The 13,557-nt window shown below is 50.4% G+C and overlaps 1 protein-coding gene across 3 annotated transcripts in view; it reads right to left on the bottom strand.

The window, feature by feature from the left end:
• LOC115079089 (ADP-ribosylation factor-like protein 6) overlaps nt 1-13,557 on the bottom strand; it is a 48,971-nt gene that overhangs the window by 18,609 nt on the left and 16,805 nt on the right. The window lies entirely within an intron of this gene.

The following is a 13,557-nucleotide window of genomic DNA, read 5'->3' as shown; positions in this document are numbered from 1 at the left end:
GGTTTCCTGCTGGAGATAGTAATTGTTTGAGTTGTTTGTGGAGGGTGCTCCTTGATCTCTAGTACGGAGGAGATGATTTGGTGGTCTGTCCACGGAACCGGTAAGCAGGAGGGAGTGGTGTGGGGTAGTATTCCTTCGTTAATGAAGATAAGGTCTAAGGTATGACCTGCTTTGTGAGTGGGCTCTTTCACAATTTGTCTAAAGCCCATATGGCTGAGGGAGGAGATTAGTGTTTTGCAATTATAAGAGTGTGGTTGTACATCGACGTGAAGGTTGAAGTCTCCCATCAGTATTGCTGGTTTACTGGTGTTAAGGTGTTTTGCTGCATGTTCTATGATCGGTGATGGGTCTGCTTCTAGTGCTCCAGGAGGAGCGTAAATTAGTCCGATTGTCAGGTGTTTTGAATTGAATAGGGCAAATTCTATATTTCCTAGGTTGTTGGAAGTCTGCAAGGTTAGACCTAGGCCTTTTCTAGCTGCGAGGAGAAGACCTCCTCCTCTTTTTTTGAGTCTAGGGATAGATAGGAAGTCGTAGACCTGAGTGGGTAGCTGGTTTATTAGGACAGTGTCTGAGGCTTTTAGCCAGGTTTCTGTGATGGCACAGATGTCTGGTTTTGAATCTGATAGGAAATCATTGAGGATATGGGTTTTCTTGGAGATGGATTGTGCATTGAATAGGGTAAGCGAAATCAAAGACATGCCCAGTAGTTGTGTTACGGGTGTCAGTAAGATGGGCCTGAGCCTCTGTTGTCGGATGGGAGGTGGGGGAGGGGGCTTAGGTGCTCTCCACATGTGTTTATGGATAATGGGAATTGTACGGAGTTGCATTGTGGCTGGAGACGTCGTATGTGTATGCGGATGGCTCCTTGTTGTTGTGTCTTGAAAGAGGTTGTATCCAATGTGATTGGATGTCCCGGGATATGTGCTTCCACAGACGGAGGAAGGATGAGATGTGCAGGCCTGAAATGTGGGGACGTTGAGTGAGGACCTAAAGCTCCTACCAGGGGGCCTGAGCTCTGGCTCTAGGAGAGAGGGTAAGATCTCTGGATTCGATTTAAAGTTGGAGGTGCTGCCCTGCGGGGCTGCACTAAGGGGCGCACAAAGGGGCAGGCCCCTTTGTCGTGCTCCTTCGGCGCGCGACGCTCGGCGCGCGGCGCCTAGCAGAGGGTTGTTTAAATCCCAGCGGGGCTGGCTCTGATTGGTGGCCGCTGGGTGGTGGGCGGGCCTCGGCGCGGTTTTTTTCTTTTTTCAGGTTTTAATTTTGTAGGTTCTGCCGGAGCCGGAGCGGTCGCGCGATCGGGGCAGAGCCCGTCCGGGTGGGGGTTAATTTTACTGACCTTCCCCCGACGGGGCTTGGCGCCGATCGCGCAGGCCTTCCCCCGATGCAGCGCTCCAACGAGGATCCAGCGAGGATTGAAGAGCAGAAGAGTAGGAATGGCGCCCGCAGAGCCCCGTTTAAATCCCAGCGGGGCTGGCTCTGATTGGTGGCCGCTGGGTGGTGGGCGGGCCTCGGCGCGGTTTTTTTCTTTTTTTTCAGGTTTTAATTTTGTAGGTTCTGCCGGAGCCGGAGCGGTCGCGCGATCGGGGCAGAGCCCGTCCGGGTGGGGGTTAATTTTACTGACCTTCCCCCGACGGGGCTTGGCGCCGATCGCGCAGGCCTTCCCCCGATGCAGCGCTCCAACGAGGATCCAGCGAGGATTGAAGAGCAGAAGAGTAGGAATGGCGCCCGCAGAGCCCCGTTTAAATCCCAGCGGGGCTGGCTCTGATTGGTGGCCGCTGGGTGGTGGGCGGGCCTCGGCGCGGTTTTTTTCTTTTTTTCAGGTTTTAATTTTGTAGGTTCTGCCGGAGCCGGAGCGGTCGCGCGATCGGGGCAGAGCCCGTCCGGGTGGGGGTTAATTTTACTGACCTTCCCCCGACGGGGCTTGGCGCCGATCGCGCAGGCCTTCCCCCGATGCAGCGCTCCAACGAGGATCCAGCGAGGATTGAAGAGCAGAAGAGTAGGAATGGCGCCCGCAGAGCCCCGTTTAAATCCCAGCGGGGCTGGCTCTGATTGGTGGCCGCTGGGTGGTGGGCGGGCCTCGGCGCGGTTTTTTTTCTTTTTTTCAGGTTTTAATTTTGTAGGTTCTGCCGGAGCCGGAGCGGTCGCGCGATCGGGGCAGAGCCCGTCCGGGTGGGGGTTAATTTTACTGACCTTCCCCCGACGGGGCTTGGCGCCGATCGCGCAGGCCTTCCCCCGATGCAGCGCTCCAACGAGGATCCAGCGAGGATTGAAGAGCAGAAGAGTAGGAATGGCGCCCGCAGAGCCCCGTTTAAATCCCAGCGGGGCTGGCTCTGATTGGTGGCCGCTGGGTGGTGGGCGGGCCTCGGCGCGGTTTTTTTCTTTTTTTCAGGTTTTAATTTTGTAGGTTCTGCCGGAGCCGGAGCGGTCGCGCGATCGGGGCAGAGCCCGTCCGGGTGGGGTTTAATTTTACTGACCTTGATGCTACTTGATGCTACTTGAGCCCTAGTGGAATGAGCCCTAACCTGACTAGGTAACGGCTTCCCTGCATCCACGTATGCAGTCATGACTACATCCTTAATCCAGCAAGCTATTGTAGCCTGCGAGGCCGGCTCTCCCAGTCTAGTACCTCCATAAAGAACAAACAGGCGGTCCGACTTCCGGAAAGGCTTAGAAACATCCAGATACCTAACAATATGTCTCTCGACATCCAAGGGTCGCATCCAAGGGTCACCTCTGCATCTCTCTCTCTGTCCAGAGATGGCAAGGTGATGGACTGATTCAAATGAAACTCAGTGACCATCTTTGGTAAAAAGAAAGGAACAGCATGTAGCTGTACTGCTCCTGGAGTCACCTGAAGGCTCATGGCAAGACAAGGCTTGGAGTTCAGAAACCCTACACGCATAGCAAATTGTCACAAGAACACAGTTATCAAGGTTAGTAACCTCAAGGACAGGGTATGCAATGGTCAAAACATAGGGCCTGCCAAGAAATCCAATACCAAATTAAGAACTCCAAAGGGGCACCGGAAACCGCAAGGGAGGGCGAAGATGATTCACTCCTTCCAGAAAATGGGCCACATCAGGATGAGCCAACAAGGATCCACCATTTACCCAACCCCTGAAACAGGCGAGAGCCATAACTTGCACCTTCAAGGAACTGAGAGCCAAGCCTTCATTCAAGCCATCCTGCAAAAATTCCAAAATGAGCGGAATCTTGATGAAGGAAGGAAGAGTACTCGATCCTCACACTAGGCCTCAAACACTTTCCAAACCTGCACATAGGCCAAGGAAGTGGAGAATTTTCTAGCTCTCAGTAAGGTGGAAATCACTGCCGCAGAGTATCCCCGCTTCAGCAAGCGAGCCCTTTCAAGGGCCATACCGTAAGACAAAACTGAGTTGGATCTTCGTGAAAGCCAGGTCCCTGCCACAACAGGGTCCTGTGTGCCGGAGATCGAAGAGGCAAATCTACCAGGAGCCTCCGCAGATCCGTATACCATGGTCTCATGGGCCAGTGTGGAGCTACCAAAGCACCAACCTACTGTGGCGCTTGATCCTCCAAACCAATCTTCCTAACATGGGCCATGGAGGAAAGGCATATAATAATTTGTCTTTCGGCCTCGCCTGCACTAGGGCATGGTTTGCCAATGACTTCGGATCTTTCCTGCGGGTGAAGAATCACGGATCTTTCGCAATGCACGAAGTCGCCAGGAGGTCTAGGAACGGAAGACCCTAGCAGTCCAGAATCAGCTGAAACGCCTCATCTGACAATGCCCACTCTCCTGGATCCAGATTCTTTTTGCTGAGAAAGTCTGCCCTTACGTTGTCTTTTCCTACTATGTGTGAGGTTGAGATCACCTGGAGATGACTTCTGCCCATTCCATAAATTGATCTAGTGCCAGTGACACTTGTTGGCTCTTGGTACCTCTCCGTTGATAGATGTAAGCCACAGTTGTTGCATTGTCTGACATTATTCGGACTGATTGACCTTGCAGCCTGTTGCCAAACCATAAACATGCAAACCAGACCACCCTGGCTTCCAGCCGATTGATGTTCCAGCAAGACTCTTCTGCATTCCAGAATCCTTGAGCTGTTAGTTCCTGACAGTGAGCTCCCCAACCAAGGAGACTCGTGTCCGTTGTCAGTACTAGCTAGTTCGGTGGGGCTAGGGAGACTCCCCTCCTTTGATGATCCACCTGCAGTCAATCACTGCAGTTGGGAAAAGACCTCCATCGGCAAATGAAGCAGAATCGCATATGCGCCCTTGCCCAAGGCAAGGGTTGCCACCATTAAGCCAAGAACCTGCAGGTAAGACCACATGATTGGGTGCAGAGTGTTCATGAACAGACAGAGCTGTGCCAACAACTTCTGATTTGAGCTTCCGGCAGGAAAACCTTGCTCAGCTTCGTGTCAAACCAAACCCAGAGGTATTCCAACGACTGAGCAGGCTGAAGACTGCTATTGGCCAGGTTCACTACCCAGCCAAGCTTCCGCAACAGGGAAATCACCTTGTGAGTCACCAGGTGGCTCCTGTTTTTTAGCCAGTTTGCAATCCACGAAAGGACATCGCCACCTATCCCATGACTTTTTACTTTTCCTAGAAGCCTCTCATGAGGAACTTTGTCAAACGCCTTCTGAAAATCCAAGTACACTACATCTACCGGTTCACCTTTATCCACATGTTTATTAACCCCTTCAAAAAAGTGAAGCAGATTTGTGAGGCAAGACTTGCCCTGGGTAAAGCCATGCTGACTTTGTTCCATTAAACTATGTCTTTCTATATGTTCTGTGATTTTGATGTTTAGAATACTTTCAACTATTTTTCCTGGCACTGAAATCAGACTAACCGGTCTGTAGTTTCCCGGATCACCCCTGGAATACTTTTTAAATATTGGGGGTTACATTTTAGGTGCCAAAAATTATGCGTCCGACACTTAGGCGTCATACCTAGGCGCATAAAAATAAGGGCACATAAAACTTAAGCGCACAGCACTACTTCTGCACAGAGGAAGGTGAGCGGCCACTACAGTGTCCTCTTAACATGGATGCACAGATTACAAGGTCTGAATATGCGTCTAAAAACTGGGCACACAACTAGAATGCACACGCTGGACCAACAATCCTAAAGAGGATAGATTTAGAAAGCACGCAAAATGACGTTGCGTCCTACCATGTGGCGTGCAGTGAAAAGTCTTGTAGTAGGGCCTAGCCTGAGGAGGCTGCTTAACCCACTAGGCTGTTCAAGCTCCTTGTCCTCCCATGGAGCGGGACGAATGTCGGACCGGCGTGCTGAGCACAGAGACCAGGGGAAAGAAGAAGCCCTACACAATAAAAACCTCCTTCTAGGTCTCAGTATAATCCTTTTTTTTTTTTTTTGTTAATTTAATCGGAACTTAGTCTTACTTGGCCGAATACTGCTTTTAAATTTTTTAAATGTAATTGGCCATTCTTCGTTCAGTCATCATTATTTTATTGATTACGTAATATGTTGTATTTTTATTCATACTTATTAAAGAAGTAAAATAAGTATGAATAAAAATACAACATATTACGTAATCAATAAAATAATGATGACTGAACGAAGAATGGCCAATTACATTTAAAAAATTTAAAAGCAGTATTCGGCCAAGTAAGACTAAGTTCCGATTAAATTAACAAAAAAAAAAAAAAGGATTATACTGAGACCTAGAAGGAGGTTTTTATTGCGTAGGGCTTCTTCTTTCCCCTGGTCTCTGTGCTCAGCACGCCGGTCCGACATTCGTCCCGCTAAGTTTTATTTAGTATCAATTTTATTTTAACCTTTTAATTTAAGGTTATCTATTGTTGTAAACCGCTTTGGTCAGTAAGCCTTACTGGAAAACGGTATATAAATTTGTTTAAATAAATAAATAAATAAATAAATAAATGGTCTCCTGCTGCAGGAGGAGAAAGCACATGCTATCACAGCTGCACTCGGCTGTGAGCACCCGCTAGCCTTTCAGCTGCTCAAGCTGCTAAGTCCATGCCGGCTGAAACCAGCTATAGGACCAAGGCACACATCTGAGGGAGCACGGAAATCACCTCAGGAATTCTCAACTGTGGGAGGGACCATTTGGTATCACCGCAGGAGAGAGGAGTGAATTTAAAACTGAAGCAATCCCAGGTGAGGAGATGAACGTTCACCGTCAGCTAGAGACGGAGAATACTGGCAGCCTGTCACTGCAGGGGTATATGTACTGTGACGTCAGTTTGTTCCGTCTCCATCTGCTTGTAGAGGTGCATAACCCACTTGTTCTTGATTCATCTGATTGGATGCTTTGTCAAACTGCAGACTCTGTCACTGCAAACCATGCATTCCAATCTGGCTGCTAAGCCCGGGTATTTAGAGCAGCATTACTATGGAGTGGGTGGCATCCCAGCCTGTCGCTGCCTGAACACACCTGAATTTCAGAATGCACGGAGCACGGATTCCAGAGCTGAGCACTACCAGAACTGCCTTAACATTACATTAAAAATGAGGACGTTCTGAGGGGCAGTGGTCTGTAGCTTTCACAACTCCAAGGCAGGGAAGAGAGACTGAGCAGCTGCAGAGGGATAGTGCAGGACTGGGTATACTATATCTGCGAGGCTGGAGGATCGCAGCTGAAGCTCACACTCAACCTGATTCTGATGAGATCAGCAGCATCATAATAATCAGAGCCACAGCCAAGAAATTTGGCACCTATGACTGAGTGAAAAAGTGCAACCTCACCCTGTATACAATCCCTTGAGCTGGGAGAATGCTAAAGTTGTTTTAGTTTTCTTTAAACATTACACTATCAATATTTGTAACCTACAGGTAGACACAAGTGTGACCTTGTTCTCTAAAATATGACCATTAGTTCTGTACATAAAAGTTCCTTAACCTCTATCCAAGGGATCAGGAAGCTCCTCTCTACCTTGTTAAGCAGTAGAGGGAGAAGGAGTGTGCGCCATTAAGACATGATGAGGTCAGGCCTTTGTTGCTGCTATTGAATTATATGAGTTCTGATTATGTGAGACTAAAAGAAAATTATTACTCACCTGCTAATTTGCGTTCCTGTAGTACCACGGATCAGTTCAGACAGTGGGTTGTATCCCCCTTCCAGCAAATGGAGGCAGAGCAAAACCTGTAAGGACAGCCCCTTATAGGTTGGAGCGCCCTCTGTGTCCCTTCAGTATATAGAAAAGCACATAGTATGGATCAACGAAAATATCAACTTGAGAACTGTAATTACAACTGTAAACAACTTGCAAAAGGAACTGGTATACAGACTCATAAAGAAGAAATCGAGCTGGGCCTAATCCAGATAGGGAGGGCGTCTGGACTGATCCGTGGTACTACAGGAACGAAAATTAGCAGGTGAGTAATAATTTTCTTTTCCCTGTTCGTACCCGGATCAGTCCAGACAGTGGGATGTACCAAAGCTTCCCTACGTAGGGTGGGCCGTGGATAGCCCAGCACGAAGAACTTGAGCACCAAAAGAGCCAAACTCCGGAGATGGGACATGCAAGCGATAGTGACACGCAAAAATGTGCAATGATTTGCAGGTAGCTGCTCTACATATCTCTTGAGTGGAGACGGATTGGCTCTCCGCCCAGGAGGCAGCTTGGGAGCGCAGGGAATGAGCCTTGACACCCGCAGGATGCGTACGACCAGAACTGATGTAGGCAGAAGAAATTGTGTCCTTTAACCACCTTGCAATGGTGGTTTTGGAAGCCGTGTAGCCTCTCTTGGGACCGCCCCAGAGAACAAAGAGATGATCAGTTAGACGAAAAGGATTAGTAGCTTCCAAATAGTGCATGAGGACCCGTTTTACGTCAAGCTGCTTGAGCTCTCTAGGACCGTCCTCCAGGAAGGAGGGACGCTCCACCGACTGATTCAGATGGAAAGCGGAAACCACCTTGGGTAAGAAAGCTGGTACCGTGCGCAAAGAAACCCCTGAGTCCGTAAAGCGGAGGGAGGGCTCCCTGCACGACAAAGCTTGGAGTTCCGAGATCCGGCGAGCTGAGCAAATGGCTACCAGGAAAACAGTCCTGAGAATGAGATCTTTAAGAGTGGCGCTGGGTGAGGTTCAAACGGTGGGCCACAAAGAATCCGGAGGACCAAATTTAGATTCCAGGATGGACACAGGGAGTGAACTAGAGGCCTGACATGTTTTACCCCTGCAAAAATCGGACAATGTCAGGATGGGAAGAAAGATGAATTCCATCAGAATGACACACAAGGGCCCAGAGGGCCACTACTTGGACCTTCAGGGAATTGTAGGCCAGACCCTTCTCAAAGCCTTTCTGCAGGAAGGAGAGGATGTTGGAAATGGAAGCATGACGGGGAGAGACATGCATGGCGACACACCAAGCTTCAAAAACTTTCCAGACACGAACATATGCAATGGACGTAGATGGTTTTCGAGCTTGAAGGAGGTTGGAAATAACCTCATCCGAGTACCCTTGCTTTCTCAACCTGCGCCGTTCAAAAGCCATGCCGCAAGACAGAAGCTATCTACCCGGTCGAAAAATCCCGGTCCTTGTCAGAGGAGGTTCGGAAGATGTCCCAGCCGCAGGGGACCGTCCACTGCCATGTTGACCAAGTCTGCTGTTACCGCTGCCGCGAACTTACCAGCGGGGATCCGCGCGGGAAACGGCGTTTCTGGGCTCGATGGCGGCAGGGCTGGCTCGGCAGCGTCGGCAGCACGGTCCCGTGCCCATCGGGGCGTTCCCTCCGGTGGCGTCGGCAGGGTTTCCGCGTTGACGTCGGCACTCAGGTCCCGCGGGATTCGGAGCCAAGACACGCCCCCATGACGTCAGACGCCGACGGTAGAGCAGTTTGCGCGGGAACCCGGGCTATTTAAGGAGAGCTTTTTCCTTTGCTCTCTGCTTCGGCCACGAGTATTTTCTGAGTGCTCGCTTTTGGATTCTGCTGTGTTCCGTCTGATCTGACCTGGACTGTCTTCTGGAATTCCCTGCTTGCCGCCTGCCTGTTGGATTATCTGCTTTGGTTCCTGATTGCCTGCTGCCTGCCCTGACCTGGACTGTCTACTGGATTACCCTGCTTGCCGCCTGCCTGTTGGATTATCTGCTTTGGTTCCTGATTGCCTGCTGCCTGCCCTGACCTGGACTGTCTACTGGATTACCCTGCTTGCCGCCTGCCTGTTGGATTATCTGCTTTGGTTTCTGATTGCCTGCTGCCTGCCCTGACCAGGACTGTCTTTCGGATTTCGCTGTCATTTTCCAGTTCCGGCTCCCGTCTCCTAAGGTAAGCGGTCTCCAACTGTGGTTCCACTAATTCTGAGCAGCAGTCGTAACAGTTGGCCGAAGCCATGGAACCAGTTGATTTGACCGCATTACAAGCCATTCCTGGCATGGCTAACAAAATACAACAACAACAAGGAGTTCTGGACCAAGTAACAGGGGTATTGGATCGTTTGGTCGCTCGTATGGACGCTCTCGCCCATAATCCGACTAGCCATCCGACTGGATTTACGTTTTCAAGAGAGGATACGAGAGCGAGCCGCTACACGAAGGAATTTTCGTCTGGCACCTACTTTTCAACAACCCATGGTCCTTCCACAGACCGCCCAGGCATCGGGGGATACGGAGGAACCGATGCAAATCGATAGATTCCGGCTGACTCCAGAGGAACGGAATCGTAGAAAAGCACGGAACCTCTGCTTATATTGTGCGGGAGCAGGTCATTTCATCAATAAATGCCCCAACAAGTCGGGAAACTCCCGGACCTAGGACGGGTAGGAGAGGCCTCCCTGGGTCCCACCATTCCCTCTCATCAACTCTTATTGCCTACAACGATTTGGCTGGACGAGGAAGTTTTGCACTGCCAAGCCTTCATAGATTCAGGGGCGGCTGGTAATTTTATTCAGGAACATCTGGTTCAGAGATATCGCATTCCGGTGGACCCTTTGCCCATTCCTCTTTCTGTTACTTCGGTGTCCGGACAATCCGTAGGAATGCGTATTTCTTGTATTACCAAACCTCTGCAGCTCAGTACTGGTCTCCTCCACCAGGAACGCATTCAGCTATATGTCCTTCCCTCTTCCATCAATCAGATCATTTTGGGTTTGCCTTGGCTGCGGCTTCATCAGCCTCACCTTGATTGGGCCTCCTTACATCTCACGGCTTGGAGTCCATTCTGTTTCCAGAACTGTATTGCGGGTCTTCCGCGGATTTCCCTTCACTCCACGCAACTCTCTTCTGGCATTCCTGCTCCTTATAAGGACTTTGCAGATGTTTTTAGTAAACAACATGCGGAATCCTTACCTCCCCACAGACCGTATGATTGCGCTATTGAACTTCTTCCCGGGAAAACTCCACCTAAAGGACGGATTTACACCCTCTCAGAGCCTGAATCCGCAGCTTTACATCAGTACATTGAAGAAAATTTAGCTCGAGGTTTTATCCGCCCCTCCACATCTCCCGCGGGAGCGGGTTTCTTTTTTGTCAAGAAGAAGGATGGGTCTTTAAGACCTTGCATCGACTACCGTGGACTTAATCATATCACCCGCAAGAACAGATACCCAATTCCTCTTATCTCCGAATTATTTGACCGGATCAAGGGAGCACAAATTTTTACTAAATTGGATTTACGGGGGGCTTACAATTTGATTAGAATTCGAGAGGGAGACGAGTGGAAGACCGCCTTCAATACCCACGATGGTCATTATGAATACCGGGTTATGCCCTTTGGACTGTGTAATGCCCCTGCGGTATTTCAGGACATGATAAACGACATTTTTCGTGATATCCTCTATTCGCATGTCATTGTCTACCTGGATGATATATTGATTTTTTCGCATACCCTGCCACAACATCTGCTTCATGTTCGCCAAGTTTTACAACGTCTCCGAGAACACCACTTGTTCGCCAAGTTGGAGAAGTGTGTATTTCACCAACACCAATTACCATTTCTCGGGTATATTATTTCCGACAAAGGATTATCTATGGATCCTGACAAACTCACCGCCATCCTACATTGGCCCCAGCCTGTAGGGTTAAAAGCCTTACAGAGATTTTTGGGATTCTCCAATTACTATAGACAGTTTATTTCCAATTTCTCTTCCTTAGTGGCACCTCTCACGGCGCTCACTAAAAAGGGTGCATCCGTACAGACCTGGCCGGAGGAGGCGGTATTGGCTTTTCACCGCTTGAAAGAGGAATTCACCAAGGATCTCTGTCTCCGACGGCCCGATCCCACCAAACCTTTTACTCTCGAGGTGGATGCCTCCGCTGTAGGTGTAGGGGCGGTTCTTCTACAGAGGTCGGAGGAGGATCAATGGGTGACATGTGCCTTCTTTTCCAAGAAATTTACGCCCGCGGAGAGGAATTACACCATTGGTGACCGAGAACTTTTAGCTATCAAATTGGCCTTTGAAGAGTGGCGCCACCTCCTGGAAGGCGCTCGACATATCGTTACAGTTTATACTGATCATAAAAATCTTGAATATTTGGCGACAGCCCAGAGATTGAATCCACGACAGGCCCGATGGGCACTTTTTTTTAGCAGGTTTCACTTTATTCTGCATTTCCGGCCCGCTCCGAAGAATGTGCGGGCTGACGCTCTCTCCCGAAGCTTTGATCGTGAGGATACTCCGGATCCCCCTCGATACATCATTGATCCGGCACACATCCAGCTGGCTGCCACCTTCACGGTTCCGATAGGGCGAACCGTCGTTCCCAAGCGCTTACGGTTAAAGGTACTTCGTTGGTCCCATGATGCTCAGCTAGCGGGTCACCCCGGGGTGTCTCGTACCAAGGAACTTCTCTCCAGACATTATTGGTGGCCGAGATGGGAGAAGGATGTCAAGAACTATGTGGACTCTTGTTCCGTCTGTGCGGCCCAGAAAACGCCACGGAGAAGACCCCTTGGATTGTTACAGCCGCTTCCCATTCCCACTTCTCCATGGACGCATATTGCCACCGACTTTATCACAGATCTCCCGCCTTCCAACGGTAATACCGTTATCTGGGTGGTGGTGGATCGTTTCTCCCGGATGGCGCATTTCATTCCCCTGCCGGGGTTGCCTTCTGCTTCTGACCTAGCACATCTCTTTCTGCATCACATTTTTCGTCTCCATGGGCTTCCGCTTAGCATTGTTTCCGATAGAGGGGTGCAATTTACGGCTCAGTTCTGGACTAATCTCTGCAAGCTCCTACGGGTCAAACTTGAATTCTCCTCTGCTTACCATCCGCAGTCCAATGGCCTTACTGAACGGACGAATCAATCCATAAAGACTTTTCTTCGAGCCTATGTCAACCAACGACATGATGATTGGGCTTCCCTACTGGTTTGGGCTGAGATGTCCCATAACAATCATGTACATCAGGCCACCGGTAGATCTCCTTTTTTCTTGGTGTTTGGCAGGCATCCGCATCTTCCGTTGCCCATCAGTGCCTCCTCTAATTGTCCTGCGGTTAATGCCACGGTTGCCTCCATGGCTACCTTGTGGACTGAGACCCGAGCTTTGCTGGTCAAACACGCCTCCGCCATGAAGGTTCAGGCGGATAAACGTCGGAGTCCGGCTCCTCGTCTCCAAGGGGGTGATCTTGTCTGGTTAAGCACCCGCCACCTTCGCTTGCGGTTGCCTTCCGCTAAATTTGCTCCTCGCTTCATTGGGCCCTTTCCTGTCAAACAACAGATCAATCCAGTCACGTATCGTTTATGTTTACCGCCCTCCTTGCGGATCCATAATGCATTCCATATATCGTTACTTAAACCTGCCATCCTATCCTGGCCCCAGGGGCGGCGGAGGACTATTGTTCCGGTAGTGCCCGATGACAACCAATATGAAGTACGGGAGATCCTGGATTCCAGGCGCCTTAGGGGGCAACTTCAATATCTAATCTCTTGGAAAAACTTTGGGCCCGAGGAGAATACGTGGGAGCCTTCCTATAACATACGGGCTCCTCGTCTACTTCAACGGTTTCATCTTCATTTTCCCTCCAAACCTGGACCTGGGAGGAGGAGAGGGGGGCCTTGCAGGGGGGGTACTGTTACCGCTGCCGCGAACTTACCAGCGGGGATCCGCGCGGGAAACGGCGTTTCTGGGCTCGATGGCGGCAGGGCTGGCTCGGCAGCGTCGGCAGCACGGTCCCGTGCCCATCGGGGCGTTCCCTCCGGTGGCGTCGGCAGGGTTTCCGCGTTGACGTCGGCACTCAGGTCCCGCGGGATTCGGAGCCAAGACACGCCCCCATGACGTCAGACGCCGACGGTAGAGCAGTTTGCGCGGGAACCCGGGCTATTTAAGGAGAGCTTTTTTCCTTTGCTCTCTGCTTCGGCCACGAGTATTTTCTGAGTGCTCGCTTTTGGATTCTGCTGTGTTCCGTCTGATCTGACCTGGACTGTCTTCTGGAATTCCCTGCTTGCCGCCTGCCTGTTGGATTATCTGCTTTGGTTCCTGATTGCCTGCTGCCTGCCCTGACCTGGACTGTCTACTGGATTACCCTGCTTGCCGCCTGCCTGTTGGATTATCTGCTTTGGTTCCTGATTGCCTGCTGCCTGCCCTGACCTGGACTGTCTACTGGATTACCCTGCTTGCCGCCTGCCTGTTGG

Source organism: Rhinatrema bivittatum, chromosome 1, assembly GCF_901001135.1.
Source record: "Rhinatrema bivittatum chromosome 1, aRhiBiv1.1, whole genome shotgun sequence".
Taxonomy (NCBI): domain Eukaryota; kingdom Metazoa; phylum Chordata; class Amphibia; order Gymnophiona; family Rhinatrematidae; genus Rhinatrema; species Rhinatrema bivittatum.
This window is presented reverse-complemented; position numbering and strand designations above follow the sequence as displayed.